The 14,378-nt window shown below is 36.9% G+C and overlaps 2 long non-coding RNA genes across 3 annotated transcripts in view; both read left to right on the forward strand.

The window, feature by feature from the left end:
• LOC111768760 (uncharacterized) overlaps window positions 1–308 on the forward strand; it is a 210,091-nt gene extending 209,783 nt beyond the window's left edge. Inside the window, exon 11 of the long non-coding RNA XR_011428548.1 lies at window positions 48–308. This is a non-coding gene — a long non-coding RNA (uncharacterized lncRNA). The remainder of the gene's footprint in view (window positions 1–47) is intronic.
• A 1,185-nt stretch (window positions 309–1,493) lies between these two features.
• The window catches only part of LOC102150946 (uncharacterized), a 68,444-nt gene continuing 55,559 nt past the window's right edge, over window positions 1,494–14,378 (forward strand). The window contains exons 1-3 of one of the 2 annotated variants that reach the window (XR_002801259.2): window positions 1,494–2,475; window positions 2,874–2,935; window positions 6,391–6,503. This is a non-coding gene — a long non-coding RNA (uncharacterized lncRNA). Of the gene's footprint in view, window positions 2,476–2,797; window positions 2,936–6,390; window positions 6,504–14,378 lie in introns of those variants that run through there. The other variant, XR_011428550.1, reaches the window with a different exon arrangement.

The raw sequence follows: 14,378 nt of genomic DNA on the forward strand, positions 1-14,378 counted from the left end.
ACTTGAAGAAGCACTTACCAGATGGGGTTTATTCTTTTGTGCTTCAGCATTGCTGTAAATCGCGGTCCCAGACTGGCCTGTTGATCCCAGTATGAGCGCAAGAGACACATGAAGCGGAGCCAAGTTGATCCAGCCAAGACCAGCCTGGATTAGTTTACTCCCAGATTACATTCAGACACGTGAGTGAACCCAGTATGGATAAACTGAACCTCACAGACACGTAACAGATGTCTACTGTTGTATAATCATTATTTTCCTAAACATCTGATGCAATCACCAACCAGATTAAAAACGTTTTGAGGACAGGGCCTTGTTTTATTTATTTTACCTAGAACTCAGTAGGCAATGTGTATTGCCTCAGTATTTAATGGTATTGGATGGCTTCATGAATAAAGATCAATTGAAAATAATTTTTTTCCATTTTTTTTTTCTATTCTGGCTAATCATGCTAATAGCTACAACTGAATGCCTCAGAATCTAATGGCAGAGCCCCATTCAGTGAACTAATCTCTAACTAAGCATCACATTTTTTCCCCCAAGATCTTCAGGGGGTGATTTCCATGAGCCTCTCCCAATCCCCTGACATGGTTAGTGTTTAATAATTCTTAATAAGAACATGTACTGATAAGGATATGTAGTTATCAGTGATCTGCAGACCATACATGAGCACTGAATGGACGAGGTCTTTACACCCGGGTTCAACACAGGCAGTAGCATTTTTTCTCAATTCAGTTCTAGAGCAAATTGAAGTGTGAGCCATTTTTAATCTCATAGCCTCCTGTTTCTTTCCCAAAATAAATATCCTCTTCCCTATTAAACCCTGTTCCCAGCAATGGATCTAATTGGCAGCTAAATGAGAAATTGCGGGTAATATTGCCTCTCATGAAGAGATTTGCATATTAACATTCATTCATTGTTTTCACTCATTCAATAATGCCGAGTGGCCACTTACTGCCCAGCACCACAAGGAGTATTTGGGATGTAATGGTGACCAAGGCGAATATGGTTTCTTCCTTCATGGAGTGCATGATTTGGAGGTAGGGGCAAGTGGGAAAAGACAGACACAGACACTGAACAAAATCAGTACATGTTTAAAGAGGAGAGGGAAAGGAGGCAGTGGAGTGTATGGCAGGGGCTGTGAACCTAGTCTACAGAGGCAGGGAATTGCCCTGGGGAAATGATGTTTACACTTGAAGAAGTTGGAGTTAGTCCAAAAAGTACAGGAAAATCATTTCTGGAGGGGGAATGGTTTATATAAAGCTCCTAAAGAGAGATAGATTCTAGTTTGTTCAGGAACCGAAGGTAGTCGAGAATGGCTGGAGTCAAAAGACAGAGGGCATCATCCTTGATGATGATACTTTGAATAGCGTTCAAAGTTTTGTTTGTCAGAATAGCTCTAAGAGAGGTGTTTGGATTACCTGGGATGCTTGTTAAAGAAGCAGATTCCTGAGCTTCCCCCATTATTACATGGTCAGAATCTCTAATCAGAGCCTATGATCTGCGTTTTAACAAGTTCATTTGGCAATTCTTATGTCCCCTAAATTTTGAGAATCACTGGACTAAGTGAATAAAGCTTCCAAGGTAGAAGACTGACAGGTATCAATAGCAGGTGAGGAAAATATTCGGGTGCAATGTGGAGTATTCCTGGAGCTCTTAAAGTAATACCACGCAGGCCAGGGTCTACTACTTTTTGGCCAGCAGAGTTGCTGGTGCTCCTTGTATGAATAGGGGCATTGGGCCATGCTGAGCAATAGGACTGAAATGTTGTGTTTTGAAAACTTATACTCAATGAGGAAATATCAAATAATTTTTAAATAAATTTGGTTCTAATTTATCCCCAACAATAACTCTTGAGAAGCGCCTGGGATATAACAAATACCGTGGGTGTTCTCCTATTGGAACCCTCCCTCGATCAACTTGCTGGACTTGCTCATTCTGTCCAGTCCTTCTGCCCCACGGCACCCAGATGTCTGTGAAAATATGCTTTTCTCAAGGATAAGCACACCTCCGCTGCCACTTTATGAGTTTTATTCTTAACACGAGTCAGTTGTGTTTATTCTCAAACTTTTCTATGCCACATGTTTCTCATTTTGAAATTATAAAATTTAATTATGAAATAAACAAAAGACATGTAATTGTAAAAAGAGTTTTTATTTCAGTGAACACTAAATTTGATGCTTTGGAAAGTTCTGAAAACTTCTTTAACACTGCTTTCAGATTAAGTGCAGGTAAGAAACAGAAAAGATTGGGAAAACATCAGAAAAATCTAGATAGATTCTGCTTTGAATTGCTTCATCTTTGTCTTTAAGTTCTCATTTCAGATATAAAAACAAAACAAACAAAATGGAATTACTGGCACATGTTGAGGATGCATGTGGATTTGTTTGTGCAAAAGATCGACTCAGATCTCCAGCCAGTGGCCCCACACCAAAGAAATGATCTTGGCCCTACATTTGAAGTTTGGCAAATGAATGAGTATATTTCTTAAGTTAATATGTTAAGATCTATGTGTATTTGTTTTTTAAGATGTCCAGCTTTAACCTACTTTTTTGGTTAAACAAGTAATTGTGGGTTCCAATCTCATCAGATAAGAAGTCTTTTATTTGACAAAGAATATGGGGATTAGTGCTCTAACAACTTGGAAGGAGGTTTACTGCCCAAGTGTAGGGTGGGTGTGTGGCTAACTCCAGCCATGTTGGAACAGAACTGAGCTAATATGTGGTAGTGAAAATCCCTATGCTCTGAAAACCACTATACATATATTATATATTATGGTAATTTGGGATGACAATAGAAAGAGTGTTATACAATGAGAATCTTTTTATTTTTGTGGAAGATGTGTCATTTGCTCCTTTGGTTTATTTCTGCTGCAGCGCAAAGCCAGAAGCACCTCTATTTCTGTCTGGAGACCCCCGGGACTATGGGTGCTTTTGAGGTAAGGGATTTCTTGCTCTGTTTTTTACTCTGATCATACTGGCAGGTATAGCAAGAACAGGAAACTTCCCCAAAATTCTGCTTTTGCACTTGTCATCTTAGAGACCCTAATTCAGACAAGAAGAGTTTCCTTTCTGACTAAGCCAGGACCCCTCTCACAAACCTGCTATAGCCTAAGAAAGGAATATCAGCTAGAGGTGCTTGGAGTTCAAGAATGCTAGCAAGAATAATATATCCAGATTCAGTTTTTTAGCAAATGCAACCAAAGAGCCTTGATGAACCTATTGCGTAAAGAGCAAAAGTAGCCTTCACTTCCAAGGGGTGAGGGAAAGGGGCTCATAAAATCTGGATTTTGTCTTGTAGGATTCAGTTACTTCTGGTGGTGTACGATTGCTAACTCCTCTTCTTCTCATTTATTTGGAAAGAATTTAAACAATGCAAATTACCTCAAGAATCCCTAGAAATGGAGCATATGACTAAGTAGTCAAGAGTTGCACCTATTATCATGTTTTTTGTGGCTGTTCTGGCAGTTATCTTTGTGTATCCCTGTGATCATTTGTATGATCTACTCCTAGATTCTCTCATTATCAGGGTCTCTATTCTTAACCACTACTGTTTAAGCGATACGTTTATTGGCAGTTCTAGATAACAGATGGACATGTGCTAAGATGATGTGTGTGCACATCTGATTCTTCTAAATATCTCACAGTAAGTGAATAAGTGGATGTTCAGAGAATACTGCAATGCTATATTTAAGGTTCCTGTGCACATTTTGCTTAGCATTACAAATTGACTGTCTAACGGAATTAGGTAGAGAAAATCTATAGCAGATCCATGATGCTTTGTGAATAATTGACTAGCCACACAGGTGCATAAGATTTCACATGAGATTTTCTTCTTTTTGTGGGAAATATATATTGTTGAAAGATTGTGGAGGAAAAATTCCAGGGATTCCTTGTCATCTTTACAATAACATTTCATGCATTGTTTGTCATACGGCCAAAGTTTTCTAAATTCCTTGCCATTGTTGTGATATCATCTATCCCACTGTGGCCCTGAGATAACAGAATTCCATAATGCATTCAGATAGTAATTGTTATACTTTAAACAAAAGTGGCTCTATTTTCTTCTCTTCTGAGGATGGATGCTGCCACAGCATGGTACTCTGGTCATCCTCCCTTAAAGCACTCTGCACTTCCACTTTGTAGCATTTGTCACAATTGTAATGATATGATAACTCATAATGACTCATTTCATGTTTGTTGCCCCCGCTAAATTATCGGCTGCAAGCAGTCAAGGTCCATGGCAGAAGTTTAACTCATCTTATGTCCCCAGCACCGAGTAGGTGATCAATATGTGTTTTTTGAATTAGAGAATGGATGTACAGAGAGAGTAGGGAATCCCATGTTTTCCTCCATTCATTTTCCTCTTGGCTTTTCTAGGGCTGTTTTGCATAGTGGGGGCCCCATGAGAGGCAGAGGGGATCCAAGTAGTAAGGCCCTGTCCTCCCCTCTAAACTTCTGCTCAGTTCATACGCAATTCCTCCCCGCTTTGTGTCAGATATCCTACCATTGTGGACATACACAGACGGGGACATAATTTATTCTGAGACTAGCAAAGATTTTAGTGCACTGCCAAAAAATTGCTGCCTTCACACATTGCCAAGATCACCCTCACATCACTATTCATGTAGTACACATCAGACCCTTTCAGAGAGAAAATGTATGGCAGAAAACTATACTGTTTCAAGTACATCCTTAACTTTCTGAAGTTGGCTTCAGAGAGGAAAATCAGCTACTTCTCATAATTCTCTTTGGTGCCACTGTCAGAGACAGAACGTGGGATTGTTAGCATACAATTCTAGTAGAGTTTTATATTTCAATATTATTTTATTCTGATTATATTAACCTAATAACTCACCATATACAATAAAGCTATAAAATAAACCATTAGAAATATACACGTAACATGCTAAGTCTGGGGGCGGGTGCAGAGAAGCCGCAGATGCAGGGGCTTCAGCAAACAAGGTGAAAATAGATAAAAATGAGCAGTGACCACTATTTAAGGGAATGCATGTCAAAAATCATGTTGTAACAATAAGAATAATATTAAACATTAATAAAGACAATAATCAAATCTGATGAAGAAATGTGGATTCAAAAATACTTAAAGATTCAAAATTAAAGCAAGAAAACTAATAGGATGTAAATGTTAAAGGTTAACAAAGGAAATTTTGTGTTATGTTACGATTTGGTGATTCAAACAATATAACAATAATTTATTAGAGATGGTAGAGGAACAAGACAGTTGATATGGCCAATTATAAAATCAATCAACAAATATCTGGATCCTTACCTAGACTGCCCTACTTTGACTATTGTAATAACCTTTGAAATGACCCTCCCACATTCTAATCTCTCCCACTTGTTCATCAGGCTCCTTTCCTGCCTCTGCCGTTAAGTCATTTTCTCATTCATGTGTTCATATCTTGTAAGGCCCCCTTGAATGGCAACTGTTTTCCATCAAACCTTCTCTGATAATCAGCTATAAGTGATATCTCCCCCGCCTAAACTGCTGTAGAACTTTATCTGCCCCTCTCATATGTATGACTCTTAAAAGTTTCCACTTCATGTTTTAGTGACTAACGTATACTTTTACAACTTCCTTACCAGTCCCTAAAACTTTGAGGGTGAAATTTCTCTTTTACAGTACACATTACAGAGTATATTATAATATCCAGCAGACAGCACGTGTTCAATTGATAAATGTAGACAGTACATGGTTTTCAAGAAAAGATTTTGTACATAAGTTTTCCAGAGCATCCATCCTTCCCTTTCCTTCTCAAGTCCCCTTCTCTGCTTTTCTAAACTTGGCTCTCAGACCCACTTAGAACTGAGCTCTTCAGGAATCTTTCCATGAATCCCAAGTTCAAAGTGGTCTCTTCTCTGAAAAACCCATGTATTCAACATCTGAAATGTTTGAGTCTCTGTGTCAAGCATTCTGACACTCATTGTGTGCTACCTCATGTGGTAGGATACCATTTTCATCTTTATCGCCCTTCCCCTCATTCAAGATGGTAAACTCCTCAAGAGCATGGATCACATTTTATACATTTTAGTACTTATTGTCAGTTAGTATCTGTATTTGTTAGTTACTGTAAGTCCCAGAACAGTGCTTCACATCTATTGCTTCTATTTTGTTCCTGGCATATCCTAAGCAACTAGAGCACCGCCTGGCACATAGTAGGTACTCAATAAATATTCGTTAAATGCAGTTGAAGAGATGATCAGTAGAAGTTGATTGATAAAATTCTGAGTGAAAGCTGATATCCTGGCTGTGAAAGCAACGTGCACTCCTGGCACCCCTAAGCAGCAACAGGCAAGGTAGCTGGACTGTTGATACAGGCATGTTCTCCATGGGCCTCATTTCACTCTATCTTTGGCATACTTCCTTTAGGAGCAGCACGCTGGATCATAGCGGTCTCTACTTGGAAACACTCAAGCGTTAATGATGTAGATCAACTGTGCTGTTTTCCCCTCAGCCCAGTGACTCTTCTCTGGCTCTCCTGAGTAGGTATCCTCAATGTGTCTCCTCCTTCGGAGGTTTCTTTATTCATGCGATAATTTCCCAAATACATTTTAGTCACCTTGAATTAAGACGGATAACTTTATCTCCTTTCCCTTATCATTAATAAACATAATTCACCTAATTGTACTGTGATAGTTCGCCTAAACATGGAGAAATTGGTTAAGCTAGAGTGCTTTGAGCTCATGTAGCCAAATGCAGTGGTATTTAGTCCTGTGAAAGTTAGCTTAGGACACGGGTCTGTGCTTCTCTTTTTGCCATTGGAGCCCTTACCTTGCAGGGTCCTTCCTTCCTGCCTGCCATCCTCTCCTCCTTCCGCTACTTGCTGGAGATATGATGGGGAACAAGTCAAAAATGCTTCTTGTCCTAAGGGAAATTACACTTTTAGAGGAGATTCAGATATTAAACTACTGATTTTTACTATTTTAATTACAATTGTTATAAATGCAGCAAAGAAGTACAGAAAACTTATGGGTGCTTAAAGGAATCTATCCTGGTTTGGTGGGAAAAGTGCAATGGGGTTGGCAGTCTGGAAAGGATGATCGGGAAAATGGTGTTAAGGTTGAGTCCTGAAGAACTAGTAAGAGTAAGCAAAAAAAGGGAGGATAAGAGAGAGAAGGAAGTCTCCAGTGGGAAGGAAGCAAGCAGTCATTTCTCTTCTCCCTACTGTTACATAGCCATTAGTTAATGAGAAGAAAAATTCTTTTTATCAAATTATTAGATTGGCTTGAAGAGATATTTGACATATTAAATAAGAAACATTACATAAGATATATTAAATGTTTTTTAATAAAAAATTGTGTGTGTGTGTGTGTGTGTATATATATATATATATAAAAGCCTGCATTTTCTTCCTTGAATTAAAAATAAAACACAGCGAGTTGAACCCTGGCCATTAAACTAAAAGAGGAAATCTCTCTTTCTTTACTCACACACTAATTTGGGGTGGGGATGGGCATAAGATTAAATCCTTTTTTTATCCTTAAAATTATTTCAAGGTTAAGTTAAATGGAAAGCCAGTCATTTGTTCTGTTAGTTTTTCAGATATTTATTAGCTTGTGTCCTTGAGAAAATGTACATTTTTAGTCATTTTCACATTAGTGATTTTTAATCAACTTTTAAATGGATGTTTTCTAGAAAAGCTTTTCACATTTCTGGTTTCTAGGTTGATTGAAGTTTCAGTAAATAAGTCATAGTATTCTAAATATAATCCTTAAAAGTCAGATTAAAGGGCATTAAAATGTAAAAATGGTAGGGAAAGAAGTCTTTTCTACAAGGTAACAAAATGGATGTAATTTAGTTGAAAAGAAACAAAATGATTGCAAATTGAGGATTACTACTCTATGGCAATCCTTCTATAGCTGACATTGAATGTGACTTTCTAAAGGCAGAGTTATTGGATTTTTATTCATCTTATGATTTGGCTCCTTTCTAGAGGAGTGAAAATTTTATGTAACTCTAATACAATATATTTTGGAAAATATATATATATATATAAAATTATTATTACTGCAGCTACTCCTAGTGAAAAATATCCTTTGGTCAAAGGGAACGAGAAATAATATCTATAACTGTTACATGTGCACTCTTTTTGCCCATAAAACCTAAGCAAGTCTGATGGATTAAAATTTATCTAAGTCACAACTGTCAGATTAGTGGCATTTTTCTTGCAGTAAGATCACAAAGGATATTTTTATCTCTCTCAATTCAGCAGTCGGGTTAAGGCTCCCTAATAGAAGGCTGCATTACTCTGTAGTCCTGCCACTTTTAGTAGCATTTATATTTAACCTCATTCTCTGTAAGTCAGGCAGAGTACGTATGTGACTTTGTAGGTGCAGAGAGGGAAATGAGAAAGCTTAAGTCTTCCTTCACTCTGAAGACAGAATTATTAGACCTAACCCCATGATTTCCCTTTTGGGTATGTAGATAAGAATGATCAACCTTCAGGAAACATCGTCTAAATCACTTCTCTGTTTAAAAATGTTGCAGGATTTCTCAAGACCTATAGCAAATGTTCTCAAACTTAAGGAGCATCAGAATCACCTGCAGGGCTTGTGGAATCATGATTGCTGGGTCTCAGACAGAGTTTCTAATTCAGTAGTTCTGCGATGGGGAGCATACATTGAGAATCCTGGCCACAGGATAAAGACTAAAATTCTTACTCCCTAAAATGCCCATCGTAATCTGAAGGCAGTAGAGGTCACTGTGAGCTCTAGAATCAAAAGCCTTGGGTTCAAAGTTCTGCCACTTACTCACCATATGACCATGGCCAAATTATTTCACCTGTAAAATTGAGATACTCATAATATCTCCCTCATAGGACTGTTATACATATTATATGAGATAGTACATTGTAATATGCTGAGACTAATGCATCCCACTCTGGTAGGTACCAGATCTATATCAGCTGTTATTATTATTATTCCGTCTCTCCAATCTCTTTTTTTAGTTGGATATCTTAGTTCCAACTATACCAGATTTATCATGAACTATAGTTACATCATAGTTTTTCCCTCCTTGAAATGTCTTCAAATGTCCAGTTTTCTCAATACAGTTTCCATCTTTTTCCTACCTCATTTTCATATTCATCTCACTAACTCCTACTCATTCTTGAGATCTCAGCTTTTATGTCACTTTTCCAGGGAAGCCCAGACAAACCACTTGTATGTACTTCACCGTTGAAACACTGTTGTCTACATATTTGTTCAGATCTGCCTCCTCTACATGGACTATAAGCTCATCTGTTCATTGGTGCAGTCCACATGCCCAGTAGTTAATTAATAAGTATCTGCTGAATATGTGAATGAATCATCACTCATGCTGTCCTTTGGAGCTCTAGGCTGGGCTCACAAAGAATACCTGGTGGAGAGATTTTGTCCCTTCACCGAAAAAATGTGCCAAGGCTGGAGATTTTAGTTTTATTTTTTGTTGCTGTTGTTCCATACTGAGGAGAGAACTGAGTGAAAATTGATAGCTAGCACCTTTGGTGAATTTCTGAATATCAAAGACATGTCAGGTCACACTGTGTTAGCATAGGAATTTTAATTTCCTTCATATTTAGATATGATAGAAGGACTCTGGGAAGCCTATACCAAGATAGTGGTGTTTTTAGGAATTTGGTATGGCTATTTTGTATGACTAATACCGCACAGAAGTTAAAGCATAGAAACAGAAATACAATACTGCTTGTGTGACTTACTTGCTAATGACTTCGGCAAAGACCCTTACCTTTCTGAAACCAGATTCTTTCTCTGTGAAGCGGCATAATAGCAATTACCGAATAGAATTATTACAATTGAGATAAAGTATGTAACGCACTTAGCACTTATTTATAAGAACCAAAAGAGATAGATTTTTAGCTATTCATTGCTTTATAAAAAGGCAATTATGATTTCCTTGTCATGGAGATTCAGTAGAAAGCTAACAGTATATATAACTCTGCACTGATTTGATTTTGTGAAAGGAGAACTTTAGCATTTAATGAGAGGAGAAGTGGAAGTGATGACCAATCAGAGTGAAAACCAAGTCAGTGGTGTAACCTGTAGGAAATCTCCATAAAATTTCCACTCAGAATTATTTGGGGATTTCTAAGTATAAAGCGCATAGGCTGACTTAAGAGTTTGATTAGTGCAGAATTGGGACTGAGTTTGTCTTTAGTGAACTAGTGTAACATTCTCTAATTCTGTTCCCACACTTACCTATGGCGCACAGTGCTGGGGTGTTGAACAAAGCAATCACCAATCTTACATCAGCTCTGCTATTATACTTTCATACTGGGTCAGATCATTCAGATGACTTTTAAGGATTAAGCAGGGTGAATTTCGGTGATGCTGGAACACTTGAAAGCCTTTTCTGGGTTTCTCAGATCCACTTCTCTCCAGGTTATGCTAGCAGCCTTTCCACATACCACCATCATTAAACTTTCTGTATCAAATGGCAATTGCCCATTCAATTATCTGTTTCCCTCAAAGACTGTCAGCAGCTTGAGGACGCACCTAGGTTGTTCATATGGGTATCCCCAAGTACTGGCATGGCACTGGGCCCAGAGTAGAGAATACAATGTTGAACAGATCTGCAGGTGAACTGAATTGAAGCTCCAAGTTTCCTAAATTAGTGCAAGTTACAAGAGACCTATCCAAGTTATCTCTGAGAGAGTCAGAACTTGACAATGAATCATTTTGACCATTTTGACCACAGAATAGGAAATCATGAGACCACCACTCAAGAAAGGTTCAAATACAAGTATGCAGATTTTGGAGTGAGTTATGGGTGTCTCCAGGGAGCAGTGATTTGTCATCTGCTTCCCCCACTCCCTGCCATTTTAGTTGATAGAACCAAATTGAAGACACTAAAAAACCTTTAAGAGTCAGAATATATGGATTAACTTTCACTGCCAAACTCATGGAGACAGAGAGTCTTCATAATGTACACATAGTCTAAATTAGTAGAAGTTCTTGATGCTATCCAATGATTTAAGAGGACAACAATACCGATTAGATGGGATCCTAAATACTCACATCTCTAAAATGCCCCTGAGGTAGAAGTCACTTTAAAAAAATATGTATATTAGTCATCTGATAGTCTCAGTAGAGAAGCCTTAAGAAATTCTTTAAATTCCAAGAATTAGACTTCTCTTCTGAAGGGAACTTGAAATTGCATGACAGGGGGCCAACCACCGATATAATGTCTTTACATGCTTTACATTCTCTTCCCCAAAACCCAGCACAGAGTGGTATCTCTAATAGCAAAAGGCTATAATCCAAAGGAAAGTCACAAGTTCAGCTTCTTGCTTTTCAAGCCATTTTGGGTTAGTAAGAGGAACCAAACCATAAAGGGATTTCAGTTTTCTCTGTAAGTTGCAGTCACTGTGAATTCCCTCCTCTATGTCACAAAAGGGGTTATTAGAGACAGCCCTTTTCTGCCTTTCAAGTTAAAATGACTTCTCTTTAAAATAAATTAATTAAAATTCTGTCACCATATGCCTCTTAAGTTCCTTCCTCCTCCAAATACATTCTATACACAAACTCAAATGGATTGATATTTTATATCTAACTGAAAATAACTGTAAAAGAGTGCCATATCATGTCACAGTGGACGTACATCAAGAACGTATTTCAGTTTGAACTCTAGGGAAGAAAGATCTCAAATTATATGCATAAATATTCAATAAGCCTATGAGTCTTTCAATCTCAAGTTAACGTTCAGAGAGGGGGATAGATACCCGCAAAAATAAGAAAATGAAATTCTATGTTACTGTCAAAGCTACAGAATGCCTATTATTCTTTCTGCCTATGTATCTACACAATCTAGACATATAATTGAAAAAATAAAAAATACAATTCAACTATTTTACTCATATAATGTTGAGCAATTTCTAAGAAATTTCCCTCCATCAAAGACACAAAGTTTTCTAGTTACTTAAATATATGCAATATTATATAAATGTCCAGTATTAGAGAATTGTTTCTGTCATTAGAAATAAGATAATTTATTTTCCAAAACTATTTCTGGAGAAAATGATCTGTTTATCCCCAGTGATAATAGAAAAATGACTCATCGCCTGTTTGGAGAGAAATGGACATTTTTCTAACTTGTAGCTTGAAATATATATTTGATATACAAATTTGGAATAGCATTTATTTAATGCCTAGAAATATCCTCCAAAAAGGGATAAGAAAGGAACAGATTTTAGATAAATAGAACAGAAATCATCAGAACCTTCCATTCCAGACACTGCAGCCTAAAGGATAGCTTTGGTTTACAAAGTAACATTGAACTGATTTCTCTTTGGACTCTTGGAAAGAGAGAATAGTTAGATTTGGGCTTTATTGTCTCTGATCTTGAGCTGGACAGCAAAGCTGCTTGGTAAAGGCTCCAGAAAATACAGTAGCATCCTTTTGTGAAGGACCTAGAAAGGCCTCCAAGAGAATTTAAAAGAAAAACCACACTTTCCTAAGTCCAATATATATAACGTTCTATGTAAATTGACATCAAAACTCAGGTTAAAAGCCATAGTTTTAATAAAGAAAGTTTGGACTTTTATCTATTTCATAGAATAGCAATCCTACCCACATTTCTAGAATTTGCCTAATGAAATACAAAATGAATTCAGTCTAAAGAGAGAGTGGCCATGAAGATTATGTTATGTCAAGAGTAGACTGGTTACCCTTACAAAGCTTCATAAAAGGTTGATATTCAATCAACAAAAATCATGTCTTTGTTTACTCTTATTCTCATCAACATGAAATTTTTCCAAAGACTGAAATATTTGAAACTGCTTTGCAGACTTCATTAAAGATAAACTGTGGATCAAATTCTCTCCCTGAGAACACTTCTGCTTTACTTCAATAGCAGTCCTCTCAAAGTAAACGATACTCATAATGAATGATCCTGCGTCTAAGAAAATTAACCTATCCTTTCAGTATGTGGGATCGGTCCACTAAAAATTTTAGTCATGAGACAGTCTATGTTAGATGTCTGGTTGTCCTGTACTTATGAGCATAATGATAAAGAAGTTCAGAAAAGGATGTCAAGTTTAAAGTACCCCAAGGTATTTAAACAAAAGAATGTGTACAGGATATCATCATAGCTTAGACAATAGTAGATATATTTGAGTCAATTGTAAAAAAATATATATATGTTTTAAAGCGTTTGAGTAGTATCTGTGCCAGAATTGAATAGCAAATGGCAAAAGGTCAAATCCGTGCATCTAATGAGCCACTCAGGTTCTTAGTCACACACCAGTTATGAAACAGAAGAAACATTCCCTCTTCAAAAGGGACTGCTATGGTTATTAGTTTATAGGAAGAGCATCACGGAAGAGCTCATAGGGATTTAGATAGGCCACTATCAACAGAATGAAAAATAAAAGCAAAATAGTTTGTCATTTTACTTAAGAATTATTGTCTAGTTGTGATCAATTTTCATAGATGCAATCATGTCAAACAAAGGCCTTCCAGGATGGATTTACATTCCATGGTCAAGAATTGACAAAATGGAATATAAACCACAGACAGTTGGTTTGGTTTGGAGGATAGGGAGAAGGAGAGATGAGCAAAGAGGGGATACTATTGCTTAAAAAAAACCCAAAAACTTCTTCTGAAGTAAGTGTTTCCCTGTTAGATATTCTCATACCACTGACAGGGATTGTTATTATTATTATTATATTGTTTTGAAAAGGTATTTGGTCGAAAACCTTAATTCCTGAAAACTCTTTACCAAATCTATTGTTTGGGAAGTCATTTTGGCCTAATCATTGTTTAGGTATACTGGTGTTTTCCATCTAATTTCCTGGTGGATGGGGCTTCCATGAACCAGAGAATCCAGGACTGGGGAGCATGCCTTCTGTGCAAGAACAGAGAATTTCCATAGAGTGAAGAAAGTAGTGTCCAAAAGCCTTTACCGTACTGAAGAAAGACATTATACTACTCTATGTGTCAGAATAGGTAGAAAGATATCCAAGCTATATGCTTTTAATCATTTTAATTGGCAGAAGTCAAAATTCGAATAAAATAAGCCTTGAGAATACTGTTTATTCGACAGATTTAAGTGACCTTGAATGTTTTTAAACTCCAATTTATCATGAGCAAACCCATACCAGGTTCATATGCAATGCATTAATCATCAAACGTATAAAATAAACTACATAATAAAATTGAATTAAATCTCAATTTACCAAAACATTCACATGCTAACAACTACCAACTTTGTTCAGTCACGGTATAAAGACGAAATGAATGCACTAGAATCACTATGCCAAACATTATAATTGAAGTGAAAATGCTATTTTTGTAGTTCTTTTTAAAGAAAATAACAAGTTGTTTACTTTAATGCAGTGACATTTTATTTTGTGATTAATT

The sequence above is a fragment of the Equus caballus genome, chromosome 18 (assembly GCF_041296265.1).
Source record: "Equus caballus isolate H_3958 breed thoroughbred chromosome 18, TB-T2T, whole genome shotgun sequence".
NCBI lineage: Eukaryota > Metazoa > Chordata > Mammalia > Perissodactyla > Equidae > Equus > Equus caballus.